Raw genomic sequence first — 26,775 nt, 5'->3', positions numbered from 1 at the left:
AGAGAGCTACGAAAATCCTTGTTTTGAATTTAAAGAACACAATGTATAGGCATTCCCTTGTACTGTAAACAAGTCATTGTCAGTCCTTCCATTGGTTAACAGTATTTGATAGACAGTTGTGTGTCACACAAAAAGGTTATGTTAGAAATTGAATATATCCACCTATTTTGTTATCAAAGGATTCTAGAGTTATCAGTTAAACCTCCTATTCAATATAACTTTAGTTACATTCAGTAGAGAAGCATATTAATTTCAGTTTCATTCTCTATACAAAATTACGATTACAAGCATATAAAACACATCATAATATAATCAAAGGATAATATTCAAAAATAGTTATTAGTTTACAGTATTCATTTAAAACACAATAAACCCTTCAGGTTTATTGGGAAAATTACTTAAATAACTATTAAACTTGTATCTATAAGTTATGTAATTAAAAATTACTCTTAAAACATTTAACTAACTTTTAGCACAATAATTGTACAACTGCATAGTCACTGTAGCTTGGCTTGGTAAGTTTTAAGACACCTTAGGATATCAGACAATCAGATAATGTTTTGGAAGGCAAGCTTCAAAGACTTAACACAGTTTTTGGCATGTGCCTTGACCTAATCAACAAGCTTTGAAGGAGATCTGGTTAAGAATGTTCTGGAATTGGTGTTAACAACCCAGTCACACAGCATGCCATACAGACAACAGTCTGAATGAAATATCTGGGAAATGCTTATATTAAAATGAATTTAACCATGAATTTCCTTGATAGAACCCAGGAACAGCATGAGTTGAAAGTTTCCAATCATGTAAAAGCACAAGGACATTTATTTAATAATCCACATTTTCAAAGTTAAAAGTTTGCAAATATTTTATGTCATAATTCCATATACTGGGACGTTGTTTCTTTTATGTCCAAAAGTGCTTGGTGGAACAATTGTAATCACAATAGATTTAGTATGCTAATTATATAAATAAAGTTGTTGAGTTCATACCATTTGCTGTTTTTTATGAATTTAATAACTTTGGAATGTCTATTTTAAAACCATGTTTCACAGCTGATACTTAGTTTTCTCTTTCTTTTGCCTTTCATTGATAATAATTTGATAATTGACTAGACCGTTATAACTCTGCGGACACTTAATAACTATTACTGATGTGGATGGAACACCTGGTCCTTACCATAATCATTGAATAAAGTGGGTCTATCTCTTGCTACCTGTTTGTCAAGTCCACTGCAAAACATCAAAATATGTATTAAAAATAATACTTATGTAAGGGCATTTTAATAGGCTTCTACCAAATACCATGTAGTACTCTCTGTGTCTCATCCTATATATTCTGTGTGAAAACAATGCTCTGTGACAGTAGTCCTTATTCAAAAATGGTTTGTCATTGCTGCGTCAGGTGTTGTTTTAAAAAAATAGAAGATGGGGTGAATTTGTTCACATTCCCATCAACTGGAGAAATCAGACTACAATGGAAAATGTTTGTGCAGTGCAAGATCTTGATTTTCAGCTTAAATCATGCTTTGTCATTTGCGGTGATCATTTTGAATGAAGCGCATATGATTATTGTACTGTTGCTGGAAGCAGTCTACGTTCTGTAAATATATGTCTATTTGTCTAAATGTTATAAACTAATATCAGCCATGTAAATTATAATAACATCTTTAATAAGTCTTGTCTGTAATTTCCAAAACCAGGAGATGCTTAAAGGGAAAGTCCATTCCAACGATCCAGCCATCTGGTAAAAAACCAAAAAATCAATGATCAAACTGTTGCTTGACCAAGGTGTTACACGAATTACAGTAATACACATATCTACTTCAAATAAGGGTGTGTGGTATTTTGCAAATTAATGGTAGATTATAATACTATACATGTTTGTTTTTGCAGGGTACAACAAGTTCACAATCAGATACGATTATAACAGTAAGGTTAACCATGGCAACACAGACCTCTTACACAAACAACAGACATTACAACATTGGACAAATACCAACAAACTGACAGCAAGTCTTACAGGTCCATACAAACAGAATGTGGTTTAAAAACCAAAGGTAAATGGTGTATCAACTGCATTTTTTATTGATTAAAGAAATAACACTTTAATCGTTAGCGCTGTAGTTTATTATTTTGTTCTCTGCCCTGTTACATTTAGACAATACACATGAAATTCACGAGGACATTTCAGAAGATAGTGAATATGATTGCGAAAATGATTCAGAATATGTGTCTTGTCACAAAGACGGCCAGAGTGGGGGACATCAGACCAGAAACAGGAACCAGGAAATAAACGACAGAGAAGTGGAGTTTGGTAGAGCTGAGCGAATTGTCTCGCTCAGCATTTAATAGTGCACAGACAGACAGAAAATAAAATGTTGCAAGACAAACAAGACACATAGGACATGACACATTCGTCAAAACAAAGAGATGAACAAAACAGACTACACAGACAAACACGGTGAGCAGATATTTTTAACGATGATTATTATTACTATTATTATTACCTCCATCTCCAATCCTGTTCTCCACTCACCGAACACACAACCCCGAGTGAGTGAAAACATGCTGCTTTTATGCAGCTGTACTGAGACTCTGCAGCTGTGAAACTGAATCGTGTTCTTTACCATACCCAGCTGCTAAAGGATAAAAGAAATTTATCTCCTCTTGGGCAGACTTCCAGTGTTGAAATCTTCCACGATATCATAAATTATTTTCCACAAAAATTACACCAATTCTCCTATAAAGGAATGATGACACTGTAATTATGCAGTCATATGTATGCATACACACACAAATACATATATAGTTTCATAATATGCAGTCTCATAATCCAGGATATGTCTGGCAGCACTCAATTTTAATGAAGACCCGGAAAAGGCACAGGCACTAACCTCTGAATACCCCAATACAGAATACACTTTCTTAAATTCAAAAAGGAAGGGTATTTTGTAAGGAAAGTTTTAACAAAGGTAACGTTTTGCTTTATTAATGCAAGCACCATGGGAATTTCTGCATGTGTTTTGTGGGTTAACATTTTAACTGTCACATTCGTGTAATTTATGATGTTATTGTCAACAAATACTCAATGCTGTTTTTCTAGCAACTGTAAGATTTTACATCCAAAAAGATTGCGTCGAGTTATATTTAACACTCAAATATGGAAGACCAGACCTACCAACTGCTCCAGCTCCTCTTAGAATTAGAACCACCACTTTGACCTACTTCATTATGAAAATGAAAGACTATCAGATACAACTAAAAAGGTTTATTCATAAACATCATATATAACATTGGCATCGCAGAAACACTGTTTTTAAATGGAAAATTAAACATAAAAGGCTTTATTTAAAAAATTAGCTCATATACAGCATGACTACAAACAGTGAAAAAATATAAAATACACATTTCAAAAGAAACAGGTATGTACATATACCCATGTGCAGGTGTAAATGGGTATATATGCACACAAAACTATAAAACCGAAATCATTGTTTCTAATACTACATAAAAAGATGGGGGAGCGTACATATCTGCCAGCTGACTGTGCCTGCATCAGGGAGCTGTGTTGTAAACACAGACGCAGTTCCATTGAACACTATTGTGTAAACACGTGTAAACTGGTACATACAAACTTATAAAACCAAAATGTTTTTTTTTTTTTTTCTAATAGTAACATAAAAAAATAATATATAACATAAGTTTTATATTAGGAATATAAGTTTTTATCCTACCTGTCATTTCAGTTTGCTGTATGAATCTGAGTGCAGCATGCCGTATTCCAATCAAAATGACGACTTTCAAGATTAAATATTTCCTTCTGATATATTCCCAGTTGCATTTGTAGAACAAAACAAAGGATTGTTGTCTCCCAGGTACATTGAAAAATATACAACTAGGCTTTCACTGAGTTTGCATCTTGACAAATCCACAATCACAGCAATCTCTGTCTTGTAGTCCGTCTACAAAGAAAGGCTTGAAATAAAAAAAAAAAAAAAAAACATGTGTGCTAGCAGGAGGAGGCATGTATGGTTTGCTGCATTTACAAAAAAAATAGAATATCTTACATTATATTTAAAAAAAAAAACATGTAATGCATGGGTCACATTGACCTATGTGGCAGTTCTAGGTAGAACTGTTTATAACTTTATCATGTTACGTGCTTGTAAGATATCATTGCTACCATCTACCGTCAAGTATTGGTAACGCAGCTTGCAGTATTCCAGAGCACATATGCTGCTATACAACGATCACATGGTCTTTCAGACTGGACTAATGTCCGGTATATGAGGGGATTTGAGATAAAAATGCGATGACATCATGAATTAGTACATTTTTTAATAATTGTGAGGCGAGAGTGTATTAAATGGAATGTCCAGACAGTAATTTATGTGTACAGAAATAAAATAATTTATTTTTATTTTCTATACACCACAAAAAGGATTAAATAACAAACGAAAAAACAAAATGGTGTGAGGGAAGGAGTGCAGGGGTGAAATCCAAAACAAACCGTGATGACTCGTCTTTAATTTGTCTTCGTGGTGACCATAAACAAAAAAAAGACAAAAGAAATGTTAGTATTTCAAAAAAAACCCGCTGCACAAAACCAGTATCTCCCTTCACCCGTGACTCCTCCTACTTTTTCTTTCGGACCAACCCCGAACACAGTAGTACGTTCCCTTTAGTATGTAATGTCCCGCCTCTGTAGTCAGTGGAACACCAATCCCCAACCGACACGTGTCCTTATCCTTCACTTGACTCCAGTGGCTGGAAGTTACATACTCGTACTTCCGCCCCTCACCAAGGTGCCGCCCCTCAAAAGATGACTTTTGCCATGGTCACGAGATCTTGGTAAGGGAAGTCCCGAGTTGGTTTGATGCCATCTACTGTCGGGAGGCTGAATCACAGACCGAAACCCCTTTGACTCATCACATATCCCACCCCTCAGAGTGGAGCCGAAGGAACACTCGGAAACCTCTAACCCTTCCCTTTTACCTCCCTCCCGGGAAAAAAAATCAGCATTTTGATGTAACTTACCCGCACGATACCTTATTTGAAAGGCGAAGGGTTGGAGCGCCAGGTACCACCGCGTAATCCTAGCGTTTGAATCCTTCATCGTGTCTAACCACTTTAAAGAAGCGTGATCTGTGATGAGTACAAAGGGTCGTCCCAGAAGATAGTATTTTAAAGATTCCACTGCCCATTTCACTGCCAGGCATTCTTTCTCCACTACCGAATACCTCTGTTCTCTGGGCAGTAACTTCCGACTGATGTATAGTATCGGGTGTTCTATACCATCTCTCTCCTGGGACAGAACCGCCCCCAGACCAGTCTGCGATGCATCTGTCTGCAGGACGAACTCTCGGCTGAAATCCGGGCTTATTAATGCTGGGGCCTGACTCAAATTAGTTTTAATAGATTCAAAGGCTGTCTGACACTCTGCACTCCACTTAACTTTATTTGGAGCGTTCTTTTTAGTGAGATCAGTGAGAGGGGCGGCTATAGTGGAAAAGTGTGGAATAAAGCGGCGGTAATAACCAGCCAACCCTAACAGTGATCTCACCTGGGTTTTCGTGGTAGGTACCGGTGAATCCAACAAAGCCTGGACTTTTGAAACCAACGGTTTCACTCTACCCTTACCCATTATGAAACCTAAATATTTAGTTTCTTCTTTTCCAATAGCGCACTTTGCCATGTTCGCTGTGAGCCCCGCCCTCCTCAGAGACTGTAAGACGGCTTCTAATCTAGTCAAATGTTCTCTCCAGGAAGAACTATAAATGACTACATCATCGATATACGCAGCTGCATACTCTCGATGAGGTTGTAAAACCCTGTCCATTAGTCTCTGAAAAGTAGCAGGCGCTCCATGAAGTCCGAACGGCATAGTACAAAATTGAAAAAGACCCTCTGGGGTTGAAAATGCCGTTTTCTCACGAGAGGCTTTCGTTAATGGAATTTGCCAATATCCTTTCGTCAGATCCAGAGTTGAAATAAACCGAGCTTGCCCCAGTTTGTCTAAGAGTTCATCTACTCGAGGCATGGGATATGCATCAAACTTGGAGATAGCATTCACCCTCCTAAAATCGATACATAATCGTAGTGACCCATCTGGCTTGTCTATTGGTACTATTGGGCTACACCACTCACTTCGGGAAGGTTCAATTACCCCAAGTTTCAACATACACTCCACCTCCCTTCGAACAGAATCTCTCCGACTCTCTGGAATGCGATACGGTCTCTGTCTAACTCTTAGACCTGGCGGAGTGATAATAGCATGTTCGATCAAATGCGTTCTTCCAGGCACGTTAGAAAACACATCACTGAACATTTTAATTAGATTGCTTACCTCTTCACGCTGATCAGGAGTTAATTGTTCCCCCATCGGGACCTCAATTGCTGACTCTGACTCAATTGAGGGTCCAAAATCCTCTCCCTCCTGTACAGGAGATATAAAATGGACTTCCCGTTCTTTCCACGGTTTCAGGAGATTAACATGATAAATTTGACTTTCTTTCCGACGCCCAGGCTGTCGGATCTCATAATTGACTTTACCAATTGCTCGAATAACCTGAAAGGGACCCTGCCATTTAGCAAACAACTTAGATTCCGATGAGGGCAACAATAACAACACTTTATCTCCAGGTCGAAAGTTCCGAATTCTTGCATTTTTATTGTAGCTTTGTTGCTGCTTCTGCTGTGCCGCTTTGAGATTGTCATGTGCCAATCGACCGACTAATTCTAAGCGATCGCGTAACTGCAACACGTATTTTACTACATTTTTAGACTCCTTTGACTGTTCTTCCCAGCCTTCTCTTATGAGATCCAAGATACCCCGCGGCTGCCGACCGTACAAGAGCTCAAACGGGGAAAACCCCGTTGAGGATTGTGGTACCTCGCGAACTGCAAAGAGCAAGTAGGGAAGCAGTTTAGCCCAATTGCGTTTTTCTTGATCTACAAAGCGGCGCAACATATTTTTCAAAGTCTGATTAAATCGTTCAACAAGCCCATCCGTTTGTGGATGAAAAACTGAGGTTCTAATTGAACGAATTTTCAATAATTTATATAGTTGCTGAATACAGTCTGACATAAAATTAGTGCCCTGATCAGTGAGAATTTCTTTCGGGATTCCCACCCTAGAGAATATTTTTACCAATTCATTCGCTACAGCTATTGCATTCATAGAGCGTAAGGGAACAGCTTCTGGATATCTCGTTGCGTAGTCCACTACTACTAAAATATACCGATATCCTGACTCTGTTCCCTCCAGAGGGCCTACTAAATCTACACCAATCCTTTCAAACGGTACCCCAATAATTGGAAGTGGAACCAGAGGTGCGGGGCGAACTGACTTAGGGGCAGCTAATTGACATTCAGGACACTCCGATACATACTTCCGCACCAGACCATAAACCCCAGGCCAAAAAAACCGGGCCAGAATTCGTTCCTGAGTCTTTTCAGTTCCCAAATGACCTGAAAATGGAATGTCATGCGCCAATCTCATGACTTCTGACTGAAAAGGCCTAGGAACCAATAACTGTTTTACGAGCTGTCCCGTCCCGGGAGCCCGGGTTATTCTATATAATAAGTGCCCAGATACAGAAAAATGCGGAAATACCACCGGTTGTCCTTCCTGCATATCCTTCCCCTCGATATATCTAACCCGTTTCCAAGCATACTGTAACGTGGGATCATTTTGTTGTTCATATCCCAAGTCAATATCTCGGTCCCAATGGTTAGGTACACAGAGAGGAGTGTCTTTTATTACATGACCTTCCACCTCAGTAACCTCGCAGCCCCGGTTACACTGAATACCTACTCCCTTTCCTTGCCGTTTCAACGATTGGTTTACTTTTGTGTCAGACCCCTCCCCTTGTCGTCTCAGAGTTCCCTCATATTTTTCCACCCGACGCTCTCTTTTTGTTTTTCTTGGGCGGATTTTAGGGTTAAACAGGTCGGATTGCAACGGAAAAATCTCGCCAATTGTTTTCTCCTGTTGCTTTAATTGTCCCCTGGTAGAAACTAAGACCATTTCCCGACCTAAAATACGATCAAAAAACGGCCAGTCTCTTCCCAGGAGAACAGGGTATGGTAAACATTGCGCTACAGCCACTTTAACGCAAGCTGAATAATCACCTACAATAAGTCTAACTTTAGTGGTGGGATAAACCCGAGTTTCTCCATGAATACAGGAGATAGCCACTTTACCCTGTGGCTCCCAGGCTACCCCATCCAAGAGAGCTTGCCGAATCAATGTTTGTGCACACCCAGAGTCCGCAAATGCGTAAGTACTCTTTCCCCCGACCTGTACTCTTAACTGATAAGGGCCCTCCCGACATTCCCCAGTGTTCCTACCTGTTACTGCTGACCAGGATCTTGTCGCCAGGTCCACCTTTATTACTGGACAATTCCTGGCAATGTGTCCAGGCTCATTACATTGGTAGCACACTTGGTTAGGAGGCATCAACGGAGTTAATCTGTCCTGCGAGTCCGCGACCGGCAGGTTAGGGGGATTCTCTCTCGCCCAGGATGGGGCTAACCTCGACCTCCATGGTCTGAAGGTCCGGTTACCCCCTCTGGGCTTCATTGGTTGGTTGGTCCGAGTTAGTTTAGGGGCAGGAGTGGGGTCTGACCCGGCACCTTCGTTTGCGTCTTCGTAGGCCTCCGCCAGGAGGAGGGCATCCTCGAGAGTGGTAGGTCTATTCCTCTTAATCCACTCTCGATTCCCTGGCGGTAGTATAGACGCAAACTGTTCTATAACTATTTTCTGCACCAGTTCTTGGGGTGTATGTTCTTCTGGCCGCAGCCACCGGGTGCACTGATCTAAAAGATATTGTCCCGCAACCCGGGGCCGCATCCCCTTGGACAGCTGGTATTCCCGAAAACGGCGCCGGTATGTTTCCTCCGTGATCCCGAGGCGTGAGAGAATGGCTTCTTTAACTTTAACATAGTCCCCTGCATTCGTGGCCGTCAGGGCTCGATACGCTGCCTGAGCTTCCCCTGTCAGGCAGGGTGCCAATTTCATGGCCCAGTGTTCCCTAGGCCACTCTGCAGCCTCTGCCACTCTCTCAAACGTAATCAAGAAAGCCTCGGGATCATCTTCCGAGGTCATCTTCTGAAGATTAGGCTGAGCTGCAAACATCCGGGCAACCGCTCTCTCTGATGTTGATATTGATAGTTTTTCTACCAGCTGTCCCAAGAACTGGGCGAGCTGTTCCAGGTGCCGTGTCTCTCTCTCCTCTCGCTTCTCCTCCTGCTCCCTAAACATTGTCAAAACTGTAGCTGGATCCATTTTCACTTCTGACACCACGTGTGAGGCGAGAGTGTATTAAATGGAATGTCCAGACAGTAATTTATGTGTACAGAAATAAAATAATTTATTTTTATTTTCTATACACCACAAAAAGGATTAAATAACAAACGAAAAAACAAAATGGTGTGAGGGAAGGAGTGCAGGGGTGAAATCCAAAACAAACTGATGACACGTCTTTAATTTGTCTTCGTCGTGACCATAAACAAAAAAAAGACAAAAGAAATGTTAGTATTTCAAAAAAACCCGCTGCACAAAACCAGTCTCTCCCTTCACCCGTGACTCCTCCTACTTTTTCTTTCGGACCAACCCCGAACACAGTAGTACGTTCCCTTTAGTATGTAATGTCCCGCCTCTGTAGTCAGTGGAACACCAATCCCCAACCGACACGTGTCCTTATCCTTCACTTGACTCCAGTGGCTGGAAGTTACATACTCGTACTTCCGCCCCTCACCAAGGTGCCGCCCCTCAAAAGATGACTTTTGCCATGGTCACGAGATCTTGGTAAGGGAAGTCCCGAGTTGGTTTGATGCCACCTACTGTCGGGAGGCTGAATCACAGACCGAAAACCCTTTGACTCATCACAGACATGTTGAAACTTAAAGTCCTGCAGTGGAACGGATTTGAAGTGGCAAAAGGTTAAAACTGATATAAATAACAACACAGTCATTTGCAATTTATACTCAATATATTTATAGCACAAACAATACCGTATTTTAAGAAAAGCAACTCGTTTAAACTCAGAACACATCTTATTAGAAATATATTTTAACGTGCGGATCACACATATATTATATAAATTACAACACAGATTTACTTATGTATTTATTCATTTTTATATAGCACTTTTATCAAAGTGCTTTACAGTGCATACATAAATCCTAATATGTTTACATTACTGTATCATTAGGCCTATTGTCTTCATTTAGGGTTGTGTCTGTTTATATCCTGTGACACCGGTCGGTGCAGTCTAACAGATTTCTTAGAGAGGCTTTCTCACAGACAAACCGGGCTCTAGATTTTAAAACCTTTCAACCACAGTTACCCCCAAGAGGGACTTGAACATTTCATGAAGTATGCGTACCCCGGTCAAGATGGCAGTGTTAATTGACTTTTCAGATTGAAAACTGCTCTCCCTGCCTGAGCCATGTTCACGAGAATTATGGGAAATGTAGTCTTAGCATTGAAAAACTGATGAACTACACTGATCCTTTATCAAAATTGCACCTGCCAATCTGACCTGAAATCCAAAATTTCAGCCAGATCGTTAAAGCAGGTTTAACATGGGAAACTCATTTCAACCTTAACTATGGTGGCATGGACCACTAAACATATTATTGGCTTATATAGGTTTGCTGACCACTAAACATATTATTGTACTGTGTTGGATGTGTATAATCATCCATAACTAATAAACAGTCAATCTAGTTCTGAACTAAGACATACAAAAATTCAATGACCAATGCCTTTTCAATGTCTTCATAGTCAACAGAGGAGTTCTAGTCAAAACACGTATAATTGAATTGTAATTATTTTAATATTTCTTAGTGTATAAACACACAAGGAGACATTTGTTCTGTGTTAGGTACTGTACATACAGTACTCTATTAAAAACTGCTCACAACATCACAGAGCTGCAATCGTCCATGTTGAAAGACTGCTGGTGAGAAAACACAAAATAACAAACATTTTGTAAGTCCTTGTTCAATCATAAGAGGATAATGGCATCAAACTCACCCAGTAATAGAAAATAAGTATGCAATCATTTTCCTATCCAACAATCCTTGTTTTTAAAGGAGGATGTAAAGGAAAAGGCAACAATGGAGAAGACGATCTGCTTAGGATTCCTTAATCTAATAAATAATGTAGTATGAAGTCATGATTGCACCTTCTGCCTGTGATGTCTGTAGGATAATAAAGTAAGTGGTATTTTATACTGTAACATTATAGACAATGAGATTAGAAATCCATTTGTGACCAAGAACCAGATACTTAAATGGAGTAGTCAGATACAATTTTATGAGGAGATAGCTTGGATTGATTTACCCTTCTTTTATTTCAAAATAATATATTTTATTTTAGGTACTATTGATTAGTTTGGTAATCTTATGATCCTATCTGTTACAAATTCCATTAAGGGTTCTAATGGTAAAAACGCAAAATCATTTAACTTATACTAAAGGTTGAACTAAGGTCACTGTGGCAGGGAAGAAGAAAAGTACTGCACATAATTAGTGGTCAAGGCAAAGCCCTGCTGATTAAATGTGGTGAGTTTGGGAATGTATTATGATTTAAAATGCAGTATGTGTTTATTTAAACTGGTGATTTAATGCATTAGGGTATATGATTGAAATATTTTTTGTGTCTATTTAAAAAAAAAAAAAAAAAAGTTGTTTATTGTTTGGCAGCATCGATGGGTTTATAGGCCCATCCCACTAAAAACCTATGAAGAATGTGACCATCTCCAAATGAATTATTTGGTTGTTAATTCAGAGATGTCCACGTGTATATAAACTGGTATGTTTGTGTGTTTTAGGTGTGTGTTTGAGAGGATGAACGTGTGTGAGAGAGAGGAGGGAAAAATAAAACAAAGTAAAAAGAAAAGTAAGCAATTGCTGTGGTTTCAACTGTTATTTTCGCTCTGTTAGCAGTGTTATTTGTGCAAGTGTTTGGTTTATTTTTGTGCAAATAAAAATGGCGCACCAGCATGCTTTCACCCATAGTACCTGCATGTGTGTCTCTCTGTCAGCTGTCAGCCTGTGTGTCCCTCTGTCAGCTGTCTGCCTGTGTGTCTCTTTGATGTGGCTGACCTGTGACATCAGTAATTTAGGGGGTGCAGATTAGAGGAGTTCAATAGCAAGTGGACGATAGGCAGAGCAAACGGAGCAGGCAGTGAAGAGAATCAACAAGAAAAACTTACCTGTTTCTGCTTTACAAGAATGATCTAAACTACATTTAATATTTGGCCAACATTAACTGGCTGGAGTCATCCTAAAAGAAGCAGGATTGGAGAGACGAGATTTATATCTGAACTTTAATGATACAGTGGAACATTAAACAAGCCAACCAGCAAGAACTAGGCAATCTTTGGAATTACCAACCATTGGACACAAGAACCATATATATATATATATATATATATACACACACACACACACAAATGCACACAAGTAATCAAAAAACAAAACATTAAAACAGTAGTTTATTTGCACTATAGACTTTTCCGTATGAATTCAGCAAATTCGATAAACTGAGGGTTACTCTCTGCTAGAAGTTAATGATCTCTTTTACAGCTGTCATATATAAATAACATCCTTGTAGAAAGATCTATTTCATATTCCATACCTGTGCAAAGTAATTTATTCCACATCATTTAAGTGCAGCTTTTCTTTGTGTCGGTGTAGGGGGAAAAAAAACCCACTATAGACTGACAGCAAAATAATATGAGCATATTCAAATAAAAAAAAAAAAAAAAAAAAACTACTTTCATAAATTATGATATATCATGCTCACATCTTACTATCTCGTGGCTACAAGATAATATCTTGCGCGTGTAATAGCGTTATTATTGACCCTAATTTAATTCCACCGAAATCCTATTTTGTTAAAAAATAAATACTAAGGGCTCTCTTTGCTGACACCTTGTGGTATATATCAGGAGTAACAAGTAGCTCTGCGCACATAATAACTCAAGTTCTGGGTCACCTCTACACTTGTTGCTTGATTGGGAAGGGCAAGCTTGCCGTCTTTTTCCCTATTAATATAATTTTATTTTACTAACATTAAAGTGCTAAATCATTACTGGAACCTGATATATTCCTGTATAATAACTACTTACGTGTTACTTCCATAAGAGTGCACAGCAATTTAAATATATATTTTGTGCGTTTATGATTATTGGATCTTGACACGTTGTTGCTAATTTGTAGACTGCAATGTGTGTTCACTGGGCTTTGGCCTAACTTCAATGAAAATTGCTCTGCTAGTATATTCATTACTTTATATTTTCTGTATAGGAGATAGGGAGTGATACCCGAAGCTGCCTGAAAACATTTGCCATTCTCATTGATTTCAATAACAAAGGCATTGTTTATTTTGTGTTAAACACAACGTATATTTTGGGCAAACTCAGCTGTTTGGATCTTGTTATGTACCATTGACATAGATTTAAATAACAAACCCACTGCTTATACTGTAGTAATCGCTCATACTAATCCACAAATCAGCTGTTTTCACCTCGTTACTGAGCGATTACCCCTGTACTGTGCCTTAGCTACTTAATCCAGTGCGCAGTGTCAGGTTTATTTACAGTTTGAAAAAAACCACTGACTGCAACAGCAAGCAAGCCTGAGTAGAAAGAGAAAAGCGATGAGCATCAGCACAAAAATTCAGTGTCAATAAAATGTCTGTTAGATGCTGTGTGCCTGCTAAAGCATGTTTGGAACTCAGTCAGTCAGCAAATAATGCAACGTTGCTTCAAAAAGCTGGGGACAATGTGGGAATGGACCTGATTATGGACTGGGGAAGGGGGTGGGAGTACTCTGTAAATAATTTGTGTTTGTAAACTGTGTTATTCTTGTTCAGATCTGTTCTGAGTGTGTTTTGGTGCTTATGTGACCTACAGCTAAAAGACTACCTGTGTGTGAGTGCATCACTGAGGGGGGTGGAAGAAGGTCAGGGATAGAGTATTAGACCAATGAGAGAGGAATGAGAGCCATTGTTCACTAAAAGCTATTTTTTTTTTTTAAATACAGTGGTTTCCTACTGCTTTGAACAGCGACTGTTGTCTGTCATTATATCCGATAAATAAATCAACTTCAACCTCTGTCGCGATCTCTTGCCTGTCACAGCAGACGGCTACTCTGGCACAAGCATGTTCTTTGTAAACCAGAGATTTAGGGGAGCTCCCTAATAAAAGCTGAATCTCAAAACAATAATAATATAGTACAGTAATTGTTACAGCTGTGTATAATGGTATTTAAAACAAGATTAATTTATCTGCCTTTTTACATATCCACCCTTAATCTGGTCCCATCGCACCTGGACAAGTGATGGATTACTGTACTTTATTACATTCATAGGTTTCAGTACATTTTTTTTTATTAGTGTAATGAGTGTCTTAATACAATATTTTTAACTGCATGCATGCCTGTTTGTTTTGATTACTGTACCAGTGATTAGGGGACATTTTGAATGTCAGGTTATTGTGTAGGAGTTTATACCGTCCATTGCTTACTGCGGGTGAATCATCTTAACACAAAACCTGCCCGTTCTAAACGGTGGCGACTGTATATATTTCAAAGCAGTACTAACAGTGAATGAAACCACGTTCCAAATCACAGTTCACATATAAATTAAGCGTTACAGTATAATACATTTGTCCAGCTCTATAATACTGGGTGTATGTATTTGAAAAATAATTACTGTTTATAAATATAATGAAACATTGCAATAACATGCAATGAATGTAAATATTTCTAAATACTGCATTAGCAAATGGTGCTATGGCAGTAAAGAGCAACTTTTTCTTCATCAAGGTCGCAGTAAAGGCAATTACTAGGGCAGTTGTTTTCTTGAAGGGAATGTCAGTTGCTCTTGATTTGCTAGCAGCGTTTGTGTCCCACGTCTTCATTGGTCAGGGCTCAGATCAAACTCACTTTAATTCACAACATGAAGAGGACAGTTAGCGTTCTAACAGATTTCATCAGAATTGGGCCCTAAGACTGTTGGCCTGATTCTCAGTATTGGCCACGCTTTTACTGACCTGTTTTAATATACATTCCTTTAAAAAATAAGATTTGGAATGTGTGTATGTAAACCAGTTGTGAAATATCCCTGCTTGCTTGCCAGTAACCATAGCAACACGTTGCCACGAGCAGTAAAGTCAGCTTTTATAAAACCAGTGTCAAATGAAACAGTGATACACATCTGAAATTGACAGGGCAATTTACCAAGTAATCCTGCTAATACAAAAGCTATACTGTTTAAAGCAACATACTGTTTAAAGCAACTGAATATATATGATATATATATATATATATATATATATATATATATATATAGATATATATATTATATATTATATCAATATCCTATAAAGCAATATGTTGAACCAATTTTTTTCTGAACCATAATAGCCTAAAATATTTTCTCTAAATCTATTCAACCTGTATTACAGATAGTAGGATTCTATTGCAAATAAGGAGGTCAGCTGTTCAGTGTGACTTGTTTACCTGTAGCTTCCACCTGTGTGAACACTTTTTTTCTCAATCAGACAACAGACCATTGCACTGTTTTTTTGTTTTTTTTGTGTTTGTCTTTTGCTTTTTTTTATTGGAAGGTTTTAAGATTAATTTACTCTGACTGAACCTATTGCACCTGTAATATAAATGTCTAAAATAAATACTTCAGGGAGGTCTGGTTATCTGCCTGGTTTTGCAAATCCAATTTACAAAATATATCTTTATAAGGATTAGTTATCTGTTCCGTCTCATAAATAGCTGATTGAGAGGTGAAGGCGGTTTAATTCCAAAGGAACTCTGCATACCAAAGTGCTATTGAATGTTAAGCTGACAGTATTGTTTTTAGCAAATAACATGTTTATATCTCCACAGTGGTTTTGTGGAAAAGTAATACAAAAATGACTACAAAAGATTTAGAAGTGAGTAGTTTTTCGAGATTTACGATTATACTGTATTTACATTTGCCCGTTTTCCCATTGGAAATAGTGATATTTTGAAATATCACTGTCCTGGTCACAAAAGCAAAGTATGTGGGGAATAACAGCCATTTTCTATACTTTTGAAGCATAAGCAATTAGGAAATAACACTTACTACCCAGGAACAAAAATTGTGTTACATAGTGTAATTAGTCAGATTGGGCTGAATTTTACAGCAATACTACAGACAGATGTAAAGACAATCCCTCTATATATCTAGATAAATGTGTGCTATGTCAGGTACTGTACATTGAGTCATTTAATCTAAGATAACCAAAAACTATCTCAATTCATAGATTAGTCCCCCATCAGGGTGTATGGAGTGCAGAGCTGTTGGAAATGCATTGTTAAACTGAGCTCCTACTGCTAAATAAACGGTTTCAGCTTAAATTTAAAAATGTGTCATCCTATTTATTGGCATGAATTTGTTTTTGTTAAATTATATGACAGTAGAAGTGCAGGGCTAAAATTTGAACAAGCTAAAAATGTGGATCCTAGACATGCAGGAATTGTATGAAATGGGCACGGATAAACAGACAGCTGTAACATTCCTGCTCATCCTTTCTAGCTCACTGTGCACTTTAACTGGGAAGCCATGCATTTAAAAAACACTCTACCTCTTATTAAAAATGAAAACACAGATTAATGTGAGTATGGAGGATTCAGAAACACATTTACTTCAAAGTGTCATTAGCACCATGTTTTTCGGAAAATAAATTAAATTTAAGAACTCTTCAAGAAAAATTTTAAGTTCATTGTTTCTAGTTTTGTAATATTTTCTTTTTATAAGAAAAAAAGGCCAGGTTGTCAAAGTTATTTAGCCTAACAATTTGTCTTTAGAAAGGAAAAACAAACCTAATAAAGTTACTGTGACAGGATGGCAAAGCGTTATTGAGACTCAGAGACAGTAACTGTGGGTTTAAGTGCCGGGACACACATTTATTGAACAAAAGTAAATTAAAACACTGCTCACAGAGCAAAATAAAAAGATCAAACAAAACAAGTCATGAACACAGACATCCACAAAATAAATCCTTCACCCAAGTTTTGTTCAGTACGGGTAATTTTTAGTAATTTATAATCTCTCTTCCCAATGGAGCTTCTAGCTCCCTTTTTATATCAAGTGGCTGTTCCCAATTGTTTTAAATTTTAAGTGAAAAATTATTATTTTATTGAAATTTTCCCCCAATTTAGAATTTCCAATTATGTTTTTTTTCTCCTCACCGCAGCGGGTCCCCACACAGCACAGATTTTCTGAGGGCGTGTGAGCGTCCTCCAATCTGACAAGCCTAAAACCAGAATCGCTTTTATGCCGAGCAATCCAGAGTAGAGGTGGGTGGGCTACCGATCCTAGAGAACAGAGATCAGCCCTGCTTTATATCCACTGTGAATGTGCTCGGTGTCTGGCCAGTAGGGTTCACTGATGCATGATGAGGGAGTCCCTGCCTGTTTCCCCACCCCAGGAGCATCAGAGACAATGTGACGCCCACCTCAGACCCCTCATTTGAGAATTCTAATTATAATCCTTTCAGAGAAAAACTGCACTAGTAGTGATTTGGAGTAAATAGTTCTGAGAGTCTAGTCCTAAGAGTGTAAGCAGTTTAGGGACAGATTCTTAATGCACATTGTTCCCCAGTGACAAATTGATTTGAGAAAACATCCTTACAATTTTGCCTTAAAGCATAACCTTATATAACTTATGTATACCACAAGCGTGGGTATATCTAGCGTGGTATAATTTTTTGTTATCCAACTCGAGTGGGATAACATAAGTGGGTAACTTACGGAGGCTAGGTTTGAATGTGTCTAGATTACAGTCCAGTCTAGTGGTGCATTGTTGAAATTCAGGACAGAACTGTGTTTCAGTAGTTCAAAACAATACCTCCACCGATGTGTGTTTTCATAGCAAGTTTAAAATGTCTGGAATCATTTCAAATTTCTTGTTTTCCTTGAGATCGAGTTTAGTCAAGAAATGTCTGTCACAGATATGCATGCGCCTGGCTTATCCAAACAACCTGTAGCCCCTTCATTACCACTAATAACGGTAGGAAACTATAGCCAGGCTGCAAATTGACAGACTGACTTCAAGGTTCTTTCTAAAGACGGTTGCAAAGAGGTCATAAACAGGGTTTGAAATGAAAACTGAAATTAAAGATCCGCCAGGTAAATCACCATGCATTTTAAATATATACTTGTGGTATAAAACAGGATACGGAATGATCGTTCATGGTATGCAGTGTTTATTCCCCTTAGGAGGGTGTCCTTACATTAACCACTCACCTCCTACGGTGAATAAAAACCATATACCACCAACAATCATTCCATATTCTGTTTATACCACAAGTATATATTTCAAATAAATGACATAAAAATGTACACATTTTTATATTAAATAATAAACAAATATAATAATGCATATTAAAACATTTAAAACCCTCTGTATGGCCTTTTCGCAACTGTCTTTAGATAGAATCTTGAGCTTTCTCTATATATAGGGACAAGGACAATCTGCTGAGTTTACAGTAACCTGAATTCACGTGATTTGGGTACCATTTACTTTTGGCATTTAGAGAGTCTTTCATTCACCATCTGTTATGATTTTGCAATATTGTATACTTTTTTCAACTAACTAATCTGTATTCGAAATCCATAAATCCAACAAAAAAAGCTTTAAGGTTGACTTCTTTGTAACAAAGGTGTTTTTGTGTATATGCTGATGCTTTGAAGTGAATTTGGTTCATTTGTGAATTTGACAAAACGCATAATACCTTTGATATCTCACTGAATAATTTTTAGTGGAGGCTTCTTTTTTCTTGGGCAATTGTAAACAGGATGCAAGCTGAGAAGACAGATTTTTCTTAAAAAAAAAAAAAAAAAGAGATGGAATGTCGAAGGAGATTACAGCGCCAACATAAGACATCCATACTAGAGTGTGGAGCTGTCAGCCTCAGATTAATAGGCTTTACGTAAAGGTTGTTACTGTAATCACATATGCATTCTGCAGGCACAGCTAAATTGCTTTATTCTGTGATGGCACACATGCATATTGTAAAGGCTGGAGCTGGGGACAAAGCTAAAGATGCTCAAATGAAAGTGACAGCTGGCATTTCAAATCTGTCTTTTCAATCTTATGCAAGTCCTGTGCGAGGTGAGAAAATCAAGGTAAAGAAATACAAATGTATATGATAATACAAACATGGCTACATTTTACAGCAACTTTAAAAGTCTGCAAACTCTAATATAAGAAGACACTATTCATGACTTTGTCGCATTGTCATATCTCTCTATATCTGTGTTCCTATTAGTCTAACATGTACAGTCCTACTAAATGATGTATTGCACATTCCTAAAACTGAAAAGCACAGACCTGCCTATGTCTAACATTCAAACAGGAAATGGCACAGAACTGACTTCAGGTATTCACAAACCTAAAATTGTATTTTTTAAATTAAAACTGTGTTGCTCAAACTAGAAATGTAGCTACCGACCATGTAGTTTATGTATTTGTTGTCTGAAAAAGGTACATCTGCAAAGCCAGGAATATCTACACAAATATGTAAGATCACTAAGGATTTTGACTCAAACTATTAAGCTTTCAGGTTGCTCTTTTGTTATTGCTATTTTCCTCTAAATGACACAGGGACAAAATGATACAGCTATAGCAAATAGTTTAGCATCACCCTAGAATTTTAGGATTGAGACATAATTTAAAAAAAAAAATGATATGAAGATAATTAATCTTTTATTTAACATCATGTAATCAAAGACTACAAAATTATATCATACAAGTCTCCTGGATGCTATAATAGTGCTTAATATTTGCAGTGCATTCCATTGTGTTTCCTCTCATGTATGGACTCGATGTGGTGAATGGTTACGTTATCCTTCAGATTCCTTTATGCAGCATTTACACTTGATTCCATTCTGTTTTAGTTGCATGGTTGAGTTTTCCTGATTTTTTGTCCTGTCATACCCCAAAAATCCTCAATAGGATAGAGATCCAGTGAATTTCCAGGCCAAAACTGAAGTTGCATGATACTGTTTTCTTCTAACCATTTCTTCACTTGTTTGGCTCGACGGCAAGGAGCTCCGTCATCTTGGAAGGAGAAATCACCGTCGGGAAAATGGTTCTGAGCCATAGGCAGGAGCCGCTGTTCGCTTTCCCTTTCTTGTCAACTGCTTGTCACTGTCACTGCTGTGTGATTGGTGGGCAGGGAGCAGTGGAGGGAGTTATGGGCGCCCTGATTGCCAGCTAAGATCAGCCCTGCGCAATGGTGAGTGTTGCTGTTTTCTCTGTTTGCTAAATCAAATAGCTTTCTGTTTTGGAAGATAAAAGTTGTATGCTTGGATTCTTACCGCCGCTAATATATGATCTAGATACTGTGCTTTGTCTAGCATGACGACTGCCAAAACCTTCCTAATGAAGGTTACCTTATAGTGTTCCGCATTTTCATTTTTTACATTTGAAAAAAATTTCCAGGGAATTTTTCAGAGTTTATTTTACATATATTAAAATAGGGATAACATTGTTAATGTGTTTTTAATTTAAATATCAGGAAAAAAAAAATCTCAGTATACACACTTTACATGCGGAATATGATGCTTAGCAGTTCTGGTTTCTGATTAAGTTTAATGTCTCTGGCATGTATGATGAAGCAAACTCGAAGCAAGTCGCAGCTACATTTTCCCAAGTTAGCTGGTACTTTGCGAACATTTGGGCAATCGCTGTGCTAATGTTAATAGAATCTGCAGAAGGTATTATGTGACATCAGCACAAAACAAGCCAGGTTTATTCACCTTAAAATCATAAAAAGAAAAGGAAATTGACAGAACTGGACGGTGCAAGCTATCAGGAAACTATGCATTCTCCGCCTCATCCAACCCACTTCTGCTATTTTTACTTTTTTGTATATTTTGAAACATTCGTTTTCTTTTTAATATTCATAAACTGATTTCTGTTTTCTCACCATTCCTCATCCACTAAAAATATGTTTCTGTGTAAGTATTTCAATTTAGTTTTTGATCAAGCTAGTAGTTACCATGCCCAGCAATTACCACAATAATCAGACTTTGATTGGCCAACATATTCAGGTGATAATGTGTTTTGAACGTTATTTGAACCACGTTTGAATGTTATTTGATCCTCTAATGTCTAAACATACCTAATGTATCGAAGATTTGGATCAGTGGTCCCTTTGGTTAGATTTCGTTCTGTTCAGATATGTGTATTCCAAAATTTAAAATCTGTTTTCTGTTGTTTTTTGATTTTTTTTATCTCCAGCTCCAAAACGGTTTTTAATTTTTGTTTGACAAAAGGAAAAAAAGGAATTGGCCCCACGACAAAATACTACTTTTCTCGAGGGTCTAATCTTCTTTCGTCAGAAGAAAATTTTTGTTTGTGAGGAGGACATTTTGTTTTCAGCTTAAAAAAAAAAAAAAAAAAAAAGCCTGAAAATCATATATCTTTAGTAAACCATGACATGTCTGTAGATAACTGAGACTCCATAAGATTGACTGTAACATTGTCTTTTCATTTTGCATGTGGGAAATGTGTTTATTTATGGTACTACTTATTACACTGTTACAATGTTCCACATCGAACAAGCTGAACGTGCCAGAGTCTGTCTGCCTCACAAAATTTGGCCTTAACTAACAGATGGTCAAAATTCAGTATTTAAAGAAAAAAACAAAAAACTTTTGGATTATTAAAAGTTCATAGAATGATGTTTTCTCTTGGACTAGGTTCTGACATACACATGTTTTTTTTTTTTTTTGGTTTGTTTTGTTTTTTTTTTTTTTTTAAATAGAAACATTTTCGTACCAACTTTTGTACTTGATAACATTAAATAAAAAAATCAATTTGCTGACTATATGATTAATATGTTTCATTAGTTTCAGGACAGTAGACATTATTGCCACAACAAAGGTAATGTGGACAACATGGAATGTAATTTAGTTACCACAAGCACCAATGTGTCTACCCATGATCCAGATAACCCAGATTATGTAATACCCCTAGAGACAGAAGGGAGGAATGGGATAGTTGTTGTTAAATTATACATAATTTCAATCAAATTTAATTTAGAAAACAGCAATTATATATATATATATATATAAGGGAAGAGAAAATGCTGTTTCTTCAATATCAGGGCTCTGCAGAGTTGAACCTGATCAGCTTATATATTTATATATCTTCAGTAAAAGTGGCATAATGCAGTATGCCTTGCTTTTGTTAAAAAGTGTGTCTTCCTTTTAAATCTGTTGATTCCCTTGAATCATGATGGTTGTATCTAGAAGAATTTTAATAGGATCCTTTTAACTAAACACTAGGCAAAGGAGCTATCAAAAAGCGTCAGAAAAATCATAGCCTGTCTATGTGTGAGTTATCGTGAGACTGGCCTTATTCTGCCATATCTATCTCCTGCTTATTGGAAACTTCTTAATTGATGGATGAGGGCTTTATCATGCATGGCAGGAGTCGTTATGTCTGTGATTTTCCTTGAAATGTATCTGTCATGCAGCTCAAAATTGAATAGCCATTTTCGGACCGAGGCAGAGACGTGGCACTGACTTAAGGCACTCTGGGGGGAATGAATGATTAATGTAGTTTACAGACAGGATGGCGCTTCTTCCGTTCGTTTTCTTCTTGTATGTAATCTCCAGTGGTTCAAGTTCGGATGGATCTAATGAAAAAGGACTATGCATTTTCCACATTTTCTTCTGGGCCCCCTCTGGTTGATTTCTCTATTGACAAAATGTGCTAATGAAATGTCACATTGGACAGATTAGTAAAGGATCGATGTGCTGAAAGTTTTGCACTTGAAGTTTTTTTTTTTCTTCTTTAAATGAAAAACTCTTCACCATCGGGGTAAAAATCTATAACAGTCTATAATGAGTGTAGGTCTACATGCATTGAACAATCTTTATATTTTTAAAATAATTTTATTGGTATATCAGGAAGAAAATAATACTACGTTCCTGTCAATCAGACAAAAAAAAAAACATTGTACTTATGCTTACTTGATCCTCCCATTTTTGTCATCATTTAGTTTCTCCCACCACCTCCCCTTTATCCACCTCTCACCTGGTTTCACCTTTTAAAGGGTTGCTTTAACATTATTGGAGGCTGTGTGGTCCAGTGGTTAATGAAATGGGCTTGTAACCGGAAGGTCACCAGTTCAAATCCCAGCTCAGCTTCTGACTCATTATGTGACCCTAAGCAAGTCACCTCCTTGTGCTTCATCTTTCCAGTGAGACATTGTTGTAAGTGACTCTGTGATGCAAAGTTCACACACTGTAGTCTTGTATCTTGTAAAGTGCTTTGTGACAGTGGTCCAATATGAAAGGCGCTATATAAAGATTAGCTGCCTGCCTTGGTTTGGCTGTAGACAGCAGGACCATTGTTCCAAGGTATATCAGCATTTACATTTGTGCATTTTTTTTGTTAATCTTAGTGTGCCCAATTATGTTAACACTGTCTTTCTCCTTATTTAGAATGTTCAATTATGTTCCCTCACTGCAGCAGATCCCCACAACAGCTGAAGGTCAGTGGGTGCTGTAGTGCGGTGAGGTGAAACTGTCCCTGATGATGTTACCTCCCTAACCTGTCGAAGCATCAATAACACTGCCTGTGAAATGCCAAGCAAAGACTGGCATCTTTTCACATCCAGGACATGGACCTATGATTCCCTGACAGTGTGCAGAAACACATACTCACACTCAGAACTGCCTTCAAGAAGTATTTAATCGGCAGGTCTTCAACAAATCAGTTTATTAATGTGTTGATTTCAAAACAAGAAAAGCTGTCCTTCCCTCATTTTTATGGCCTCAGTACGCAAGTACGGTTGTGAAATTGCCAGCGAGTTGGATTAGAGGAAAATAATCTTCCAATCACCTTTTCAAACATGCAGTGAGGAAGTTAATCTCAATATCTATTGATAAATACTTCTTAATGGAAATTCCTAACTCGAGTATAAGTTTCTGCACACCCCTACTGAACTGTAATGTCTTTCACTCAGGGACCTCCAAACCTATGCATTTTCCTGATAAATATAAACAAACACATAAATAAACAAGGATGCTGTTTTCATTTGGTAAGTGTTAAAAGTCAGTCTCAGGCCAAATCATATAAATCATAAATCACCCCTTGCACGGCACAAAGGAATGTATAATACAGGCACAGTAAATGGGCATAGAACATTACTGAAGTTCAAGCAGACTTTAATCAGTTTACACTAATATAATAACAGTTAGGAATCCAAACAATGTAATTGAAAATTAACTAACATTTTAATTTCCTATTTATTAAAATACACATATTAAGGAAAAACAATGATTCATACATTCCACACGTCATTAATTTGCATGTATTGTTAGCGATTGTATTAACAGCGGAAAGCACTCAGCTGATATGAGTTATACATGTATGTTTATAATGTCATGTGTCATAATGTATTTAATCATGGCATTATTTGTTGGAAAGCACTGGTTGATGCAGATGTATTCTTTGGGCAGGTAAATTCCACTGGGACTCGAGATTTCGTCTACATTCTAAATGTGAATCGGTTAACCTCAGAGCATTCCAGACATGGGTGGTTTTCATTATTTTTTTTTCTAAGGGAACATATACTTATAGTGGTAAGACAAGTAGTTTACAGGTAGTGCCATGTGATTGTGCTTACCATGTATTAATTGTACGACTGTGATTTATGATAATTGATTGGAAACAAAGCAGTACTGTCAGTAGCTTCTTGTGCTGTCTGAAGTTATTCAAATACAGCTATTACAGATATTAGCTTATCCTTGTTACTGACTCACTGGTGTCTTATTGTGTGGATTAACCCAGAATGATTCACTCAATACAACAATTAGTCAGTTTAATACTAATGCTTTATTACACATCAAAATTAGCATGTAAATATGAAAAGGGCATTTTATGCATATAACTAATTCTAAAGGGTATATCCTTCCTCTGGTCTAACAAAAGAGCTTTGAACAAGCCTTTTTATACTTAATCTGTGTTTACATCATTCTTCAACAAATATTTAGTTTCTTTTCCAATATAGCTTAATATCCTTTTGGTCCTTCTAATAAACATACTGGCAATTTCTTTTGTAACTTTTCTCAATTTCAACTTTGGTACCCTTTTGGATCTTCTAATAAACACTCACAATTCATGCACTTGACACACATCAATAATAAGATATATTACTACAACAGTCTACAAGACACAGGAAGAGTATAAGTCACTAAAAACCTCCACATATCATACCCAAATAAGGAATGTGTCCTTACCAGTAACTTTCTACCAGCTTGCCTTTATATTGAATCTAAAGAAATACAAGGACAGAGCATAGCAACAAATAAAATAGAAACATATTTCAAAAACAACACCTTTTTACTCAACACCCTATTCAATAAAAACAGAACTACACAGAAATATGTGCAAGTTTCTCAAAATATATCAGTTTGTATTGAGTGTACCAAATATGAGTAAACTATCTGTATTCGACACAAACATTTTTTTTTTTCAAATGATAAATGCTGACAGATGCACATTTGCTACTAATATTGCATATTACAATACCTGTGGGAGCTGCAATGTCAGTCTTTTCAAGAAAGTGCTCCTCCAGCCAATTACACCTCTCATTCTTCTTTTTGGTATTAGCCAAAAGTACGTTTCCAGAGTTGTAATGTGTTAAGACATCCTGAGAGCTGCTCAAATCAAATAGTGGCAAAAGTGGGAATCACTGTGAAAGCCAGTTCAAAATAGCTATAGGAAAAACCATTTAGAATGATTTAAAACTTCATGTGTTTAAGTATCATCCAACTCAATTTACTGTTAAAAAAAGAATATCTCCAATGGCTAAGTCAACAATTTGGTGTAGCTGCTACTAAATAAACAATTGTGTGTTGCTGCAACCACATTTGCAAAGACATAAGAGCTAATCCTTAGTCAGTTACCCTGACCTGTGATGCTCTTCTAAACCAAAATCCATTCTACTGTGACAGTGTAAATGATCAACATTAGTATCCTCATATTTTAACCTTTTTCCTTTTATAAAAAAAAAAAAAAAAAAAAAAAAAAAACAGTTATACTTCCTAGTTTGCTAAGCAGTACTTTAAAAATGTGTATAATAAAATCATCATAAACTAGAAAATCAATCACTCCCAGGTTATTTTTGCTTGTTTTTCACCCTGTGAGTGACAATGTAGAGATACAAATAAATAAATAAATAAAAATCTTTAGTCATAAAGATGCAAAACAGAAATGAAACAGTTAAATGGAAAACCATAAAATGAGAATACACTACATGCAAATCAATTAAATTTGTTGTTCTAGCTATGAATTAAGAGAAACAGTTAAAAATAATCCACTACTGACACACTTACTTTATTTTGTTCATTTATATTTAGCTAAATTAAATAATTAAAAATAATTTCACATTAATAGTTTTTATAGTCTTCTCAAAACTGAGATCACACAAACTGAGGCCTACTAGTAAAAATATAATCAAAGCTTCTGAATGGAGGCCTAAGCTGTTGATCCTTTTTCTATACAGTACAAACACTGGAAGGTGGATTTCATGTTTGCTTAATTTATTAGAAAAAAAGTGTGTGTAATTTGCTTACAATAAAAGGACCATTTTTGAGAATGCACACACAGTCACCCTCCACTCACATGAGTGCAGCTGGAGTACAACGTTACCTTCTAAAATGCCCACTCATTCAGTGTGAGTGGAGTCTCTGA

Source organism: Polyodon spathula, chromosome 1, assembly GCF_017654505.1.
Source record: "Polyodon spathula isolate WHYD16114869_AA chromosome 1, ASM1765450v1, whole genome shotgun sequence".
Taxonomy (NCBI): domain Eukaryota; kingdom Metazoa; phylum Chordata; class Actinopteri; order Acipenseriformes; family Polyodontidae; genus Polyodon; species Polyodon spathula.
This window is presented reverse-complemented; position numbering follows the sequence as displayed.